Here is a 7,743-nt window from a genome sequence, read left to right on the forward strand (position 1 = left end):
ACATGTTAGAATTCTGCCTTCATGAACCTCTTTCTCAATTCATGTACGTGATATAGGTACGGGAGTATCTTGGAGTTCTTGGTTGTCCATTCTCCTCGTACCTAATGTATAAGTAAGTCTGAATCTCCAATCACTAGCAGCTCTTGAACGTTCATGTCAATGGCCATTTTGAGTCCTAAGATGCAGGCTTCATACTCGGCCATATTGTTGGTGTAGGGGAATCTGAGTTTGGCAGACACCGGTAATGCTGACCAGTTTCTGATATTAGGACTGCTCCTATGCCAACTCCTTTGAAGTTTGTTGCTCCATCGAAGAACATTCTCCAACCGTCATAGGATTCTACAATGTCTTCTCCTATGAATGATACCTCTTTATCAGGAAAATAAATTTTCAGGGGTTCGTATCCTCAATCCATGGGGTTTTCAGCAAAGTGGTCTGCCAGTGCATGTCCCTTGACCGCTTTTTGAGTTACGTAAACAATGTCGAATTCACTCAATAGGATTTGCCACTTGGCAAGCTTGCCGGTGGGCATGGGCTTCTGAAAGATGTACTTCAAGGGATCCACTCTTGATATGAGATATGTAGTATAGGCACAGAAGTAATGTCTCAACTTCTGAGCTACCCAAGTCAAAGCACAACATGTGCGTTCCAATAGAGAAATCGGGCCTCGTACGGGGTGAACTTCTTACTGAGATAATAAATGGCTTGCTCCTTCCTCCTTGTTTCATTATACTACCCCAGAACGCAACTGAAAGCTCCATCTAACACTTCAAGGTAGAGTAATAAGGGTCTACCTGGCTTGGGCGGGACTAAGACCGGTGGTGTTGACAGGTACTCCTTGATTTTGTTGAAGGCCTTTTGGCAGTCATCGGTCCATTTGGTGGTGGCGTCCTTCTTTAACATCTTAAAGATTGGCTCACAGATAATTATAGAATGTGCTATGAATCGGCTGATGTAGTTAAGCCTTCCCAAGAAACTCATCACATCCTTCTTGTTCCTTGGTGGTGGTAGTTCTTGAATGGCTTTGACCTTCGATGGGTCCATTTCTATTCTTCAGCGGCTCACAATAAACCCAAGCAATTTCCTAACAGGAACCCCAAATGCACACTTTGCGGGGTTTAGTTTCAGGTTGTATCTCCGTAGTCTATTGAAGAACTTCCTCAGATCTTCTATGCGGTCAGTGGCCTTCTTGGATTTGATAATAACATCATCCACATATACTCTATCTCCTTGTGTATCATATCATAGAAGATGGTATTCATGGTCATCATATAGGTGGCCCCTATATTCTTCAGGCCGAATGGCATTATTTTGTAACAGTACACTCCCCACGGTGTAATGAAAGTCGTTTTCTCAGCATCTTCCTCATCCATCCAGATCTGATAATAACCAGCAAAGTAATCTATGAATGATTGTAGCTCATGCTTGGCGTAATTGTCAATCAGGATGTGTATATTTGGCAAAGGGAAGTCATTTTTCGGACTGGCCTAGTCGAGATCCCAGTAGTCGACACAGGCTCTGACCTTCCTATCCTTCTTTGGTACCAACACAATGTTGGCTAACTATGTCGGGTATTCTACTGCCCTGAGAACCTTAGCATTGATCTGCTTGGTGACTTGATTTTCAAACTCATATCAGGAATGAACTTTCTAAGATTTTGCTTTGCCGGTGGACACATTGGATCGGTTGGTAGTTTGTGAGCCATAATAGACGTACTCAGACCAGTCATGTCATCATACGACTAGGCAAATATGTCCTCATACTATTTTAGAAATTTTGTGTATTCTTTCTTCTCTGATGGCGATAGGTGAATGCTGATTCGCATTTCCTTGACATTTTCTGCATCTCCCAGGTTGACAATTTCGGTCTCGTCAAGGTTGGACTTAGGTATGTTCTCAAAGTTCTCAACTTCTCTGACAATCCTGTCAGGTATTTGATCTTTTTTTGAATCCATGTCCGTTTGTTGCGTTGTCTCATTGCATGTCACAGTCATTGGTTCATCAAGACAAGTAATAGTAATGCCTGAGGCTCATCGGTCTTTGGTTGTCCTAATGGTCCAATTTTTGAGATGTGCCCCTCTGCTCACAGCCTATATGGAAGGTCCTTCCTCCCCCTCCTCCTCGAGAATAATTCAATCATCCATATCATTGTCCTCTAGAAACAAGTTCTTCACTACTGCAAGTGCTTCTTCTTTATCCGACCCATAAATAATGTCGACTTGTTGGAAGGTTTGCTCCAGATGCAGTATTGGATGCTATAGTGGGTAGTAAGGACCGCGTCATGGTGGCGACCAGTTATTGAATTCTTCTCAGGTGTATTCATATCCCAAACTAAAGGTAGTGCCATTTTTCTTGAGTTTTATGGGTCTAGAGATTCCTTGAAGGTTCTTGCCGAGCCCTTTGCCAGGTTCGTACCCACTCTAACTCAGTATACTCTCGATTTTTCTATCCCACCATTTGCCTTTGTCTATAGCATTGACCCGCTCAATGTGGTGGTAAGTTTCTCCACCCAGCTTTCTTCTTCCCTCGATCGCCGAAATGGTCTGGTGACTGTATATAGGGTTGTTATCGTCGCCGTGAATGATCACTTCCTAGTGATTCCATTCGAACTTTACTGCCTGATGTAGCATTGATGCTACAGCCCCAGAAGCATGAATCCATGGCCGTCCCAGCAGCAAGTTGTAAGACGTTGGTACATCTATTACCTGGAAATCGACCTCAAACCAGGTTGGTCCCATCTGCAGACATAGACTAATCTCACCAATAGTAGACCTCTGAGAACCATCGAAGGTTTTTCACATTGATTTCTCCATCCTTTATCTCATGTAGCCCTTTACCCAACTTCTTAATTGTTGCCAGCGGACAAATTTTAAGACTGGAAACTCCATCGATCAGGATTCTGGTGATGAAATAATCTTTGCATTGCACGGTGATGTGCAGTGCTTTGTTGTGCCCCAGCCCTTTAGGTGGCAGCTCGTCCTCATAAAAGGTGATCTTATGGCTTTCCAGCACTTGTCCTACCATATTAGCCATTTCCCTGCTAGTGATGTTACTTGGTACGTACGCTTCATTTAGCACCTTTAACAAAGCATTCTTGTGCGTCTCAAAATTTTGCAGCAAAGAGAGAATGCATATTTATGTTGGCGTCTTGTTTAACTAGTCGATGACCGAATATTCCTTGGCCTGTATTTTCCTCCAAAGTTCATCCGGACCTGTCTCAATGAGGGGCGTCTGATTGGAGGCCTGCTTGCTTGATTTAGCTAGATGTTCAGGGGTATCGACTCTACCAGTTCTTGTCATACCCTGTGCTGCGACAGTTGCTTCAATCTTGACCTTGGCCTTCATTCTCGCCTTGGCTGTATAGTCCCAGGGTACAGCATTTGAATAGAATGGTGGCATGGTTGACATCGCTACAGGGATCGGCGCGGCTATCCTTACTCTGAATGGAACATGTGCCTTGGGTGGCAAGACTACAACCTCAAATGGTGCGGGTGTATTTGCCGGAGATGCGAATTCAACCTCAATTGGTATCGGTGTTTTTGCGGATGGAACTGCTTCAAACTCAAGAGGTATAGACATATTCACCTCAGCGTCCTCAAACGGTTGGATTTGGACTATGATTGTATTGAGAGTAATTGTTGATTTCTTTGGGTCATCACCTTCTGCGATCAACCCGATTGATCCTTCGGGATCCCAGTCATCTCTGCTTCAATCATGTGGATACCTCCATCCTTATGGTCTGGAAAAGGGTTGTTCTAGATGTTTGGAGAAGGTTCCTTTACCACAATGACCTTGTTATCAATCAAAGACTGTATCTTGTCTTTCAAGGAGCGACATTCATCAATGATGTGACCTTTCATGCCAGAGTGGCATGCACAGGATTTGTTTAGATTAACCCACTGAGAAGGGTTCTCAGGGGTTGCAGTAGGGATGGGGGTGACATAACCAGCAGCTTTGAGCCTCTCATACAGTTGGTCGATGGGTTCAGTAATGGTTGTATATTGTTTTGGATGTATGCGATCAAAGTTAGGTCGGGGTCTAGGGAAATTTTGGCTTGCAGGGGATGATTGATAATGGGATGGTTGAGTATTATAAGTCCGATAGACGTGAGTAGGTTGGGAGTATCAGGGTGAAGTAGGTTTATATGTAGGAGGTGGAGATGATTGATAAGTTGGCGGCGGAGCTTGGTATGAGGGTGCTTGGTAATTTGGGGTTGGCTGGTATGTGAGTGGAGGTGTTGGGTAAGCTTGGTATTTAAGGGGAGACTTGGTCCTTTGTGCAACCATCACAGCCCCTATGTCCCTTTTCTTGGACACACCACCGGACTGTAAAGCCATATTTGTGGCTTGCAAGGCTTCGAAATTTGTAACCATACCACTTTTAATACCTTCTTCAATTCTTTCACCTAATTTGATAATGTCGGAGAACTTGTGATTCTCAATCAGCATCAGTCGTTCATAGTACTGCGGGTCTTGAGCCCAGACAAACAACTTGTTCATTTGCTCCTCTTCTAAGGCGGATCTGACCTTAGCATCTTCGGACCTCCAGCGAGTAGCATACTCGCGAAATGTCTCTGTGGGTTTCTTCTTCAAATTCTGGATATAAAACACATCTGGTGTGTTCTCTGTATTAAACTTAAGCATGTCCATAAAGTCTGATGCCATGTCTACCCAGCTCGACCACTTCTTGGGATCTTGGCTGATGTACCAAGATAATGCATCTCATTTCAAACTCCTCATGAATAGCTTCATGCGGATCCTTTCATCCTTCCCTACTTCAACCAGCTTGTTGCAATATGTCCTCAGATGGACCCTTGGATCACCCGTACCATCAAACATTTCGAACTTAGGAGGTTTGTACCCCTCAGGCAGTTCGACATCAAGTTGTATGCAAAGGTCTTCATAGTTTAGCCCCTTGATTCCTTTGCTCCCCTCAATGCCCTGAATCCAGCTGGTCAATTTCTTAAGTTCCTCGACCAAGTTCCTGATAAGCAAATCTTTTTCATCAAACTCAGGTGTGCATGCAATAGGTTGGGTAGAGTGTGGCATCATCTCCACGTAGATAGGGTTGTTATGGTGGCCTGGTATATGGGTGTGGAAATGGTCGTTTGTGGAGTTCTGAGGTTCTGGGATGAGTAGTGGAGTGTTGTTTGGGGTATGGCAGGTGTTGCATTAGTTCTTTGGTGGAACAGCATAATGATGAGGGGCGGGATGATTCTGCCGTTTTGGGATATTTTAAGGAGGTGTAGGGTTTGAGTGTTGGGGAAGTTGATATCTGGGGTGTTGAGGGAAAATGACAAGTTTGCCAGATTCCAAACCTGATCGAGTTCTTCCTAGAATTTCAACAGTTTCTTCAAGTTGTGACACATTCTCGTTAGGAACCTGAATACCCTGGCCATCAGTGTCCTCTACACGTTTAGCTGTGTTCTCTTTCCTGATGTTGTTTAAATCTTCCATTTTATACTTGCCTTTGTTCTTGCCTTTAGAGGGACTAAGAGGAGGAGTGGGTGGAGGGCCCTTGGATCTTGTGAAATAAGATGATGATTCCAGAGTGCGTGAACTAACCTTTGGGGAGGGGAATAATAAAAACAAAAAATAAAACAAAAGGTAATCAAGTCAGTGAGGATTATAAAAAGTATTGCAATATTTAAACACATAGTACGGGAATGTAAAGCGTGTCCTAATTTGGGAACCTCTTTGTGCCCGAGGTAGGCCTAGCAACAAATAGATTTGGAGAACATCAAATGCTAAATGCCTCATTTTATTGATAAAGATAGGCGAATCCAAAACGATACTAAATAATCAAGAAATAAAAGTCACTAATGGTCATTGGCCTTATTATATCCATAAAGCGAAAAAGAAAATTCCTATCTATTTGGTCCCAGAAAGACCTTCCCCAGATTCGACATCCTTGGCTCCGTCGAACAGCTTCCCCAATTCGCAAAGTCCCAGCAACAGGTATGCTCCGGCTAGATGTCCCCCTTCGGTCCCTTCAGCCTTTTGACAGTCTTCAACCCTTTTGAGAAATTTTCCCTCTAGTTCTACTATGTCTCGCTCCAAGTATCCTAGCCTTTTGTTGGCACTGATAGCCATGTCTTTCCATTCCTCAATCAACTTCTTGTTGGACTCTTGTATCTCACGGTGTTCGCTCTCGCATTCGCGGATCCTTTTGCACAGCTGGTTGTACTTGACTTGCGCTTCGGCCTTTTCATCTATAATTCTGTGACCTCGAACGAACCCTGGCTGGCCCAGACCATCCCAATTTTCTTCCAACCAACCCGAATAGAAAGGGGTACAAACGGTATGATATCTGTCTGGCTCGATGGTGTCTTTTCCCATTATGATCTTGCAGTGCCACATGTGCTGGGCTTGGCACTTGTGGGGACTATCATCATTTTGGAAGTCAGCTCGAAGATGGCTCATCTTGTCGACCCTGGGTATGACTTTCTTCCTACCTACTTACCTCATAACTCGAAGAGGGATGTAAAGGTATGTTCCTCTTAGACCAATCAGTATCAGGAAAGGTGCATCTCTGGATCGGGCGATGAACTCCTCTGTCGGAAACTACTCGAACATTCATTGAACATGTTCTTCAGTCATATTATCAAAGAGCTTAACCCATTCTTTGGCATTCTCAGGCTAAGCGAATATGTCAGGGATGTAATTCATTCACTTTGGATGGTGGAAAGTGATGTAATCATCCCAGGCCCTTCGCTGAATTTCTTGTTGGTATTCACCCTTTTGGAGATGTTCTACGAGCCAAAGCTGAAGCAATAGATTGCAGCCTTCGAAGTGTCTCGCTCCTTGTTGACACTTTTCCAAGGCTCGGTATATGTTTGCAATGATCATGGGTACAATGCTGAATGTCTGCCCACCAATCCCCTCCATTAGGGTCTTGGTTACCATAGCCAGCCTAGTATGGATTCTCCATTTCTTCATTGGAAACACGATCAGACCCAGGAAGCAAAACATGAAAACGAATACCCTACGATGGATATGTCCAAAGGACGTGATGGCAAACTCATCATGGTAGGTACGGTATGATTTGTTATGACCGTACCTTTCATATAGATAGCCAAAAGGGATGTACGACTCCTTTAGGCATACCAATTCTACATTCTTCTTCAAATCCATCATTTTTTAGGAAACCCTTGCCTGTGCGGTTCTCAGGCATTAGCAAACCCGGGGTTTCCCACACTAGACCAGCCAGTCTTCCTATCTCTTCTAGCAAAGGTGTCATTTCGATGTCCCCAAAGTGGAACACGGCCCTTTCACAATCCCAAAATAAGGTAGCAGCCTCTATGATCATGTTGTTAGGCTGAATCTCCAGAAGGGATGGTAAATTGCCCAGATATTTGCTGATGAGGGTTTTGTCACTAGAATGTAGATATTCCCACCAACTTAGTAATCTTGTGTGGATATTGGTGACCATGCCGAATCTGGGGACTTCGTGCCTCATATTTCTGCAAGTTAAACAATGTTAGGTCCTTACCCCTACCAGACTCGACTATTTAATATCAATAATTAGAATGAAGCATTTAGTTCTCCACATAAATGTACAGAATGTGATGATGTCTGTTTGGGTTTAGGGAAACCTAGTGGACTTTTGGACAATGTTATCTTAAAGGATCATTATGTGGACAACATAACTGACCCGACTAGGTTTGACCATGATGCATGCGTGATTTAAACAAAGTAAGGTTTCTATGGGGTTTTAGACTGGTGAAGGCATGAAACTGTCAACT

This window comes from Nicotiana tabacum, chromosome 7 (genome assembly GCF_000715075.1).
Source record: "Nicotiana tabacum cultivar K326 chromosome 7, ASM71507v2, whole genome shotgun sequence".
Taxonomy (NCBI): Eukaryota; Viridiplantae; Streptophyta; class Magnoliopsida; order Solanales; family Solanaceae; genus Nicotiana; species Nicotiana tabacum.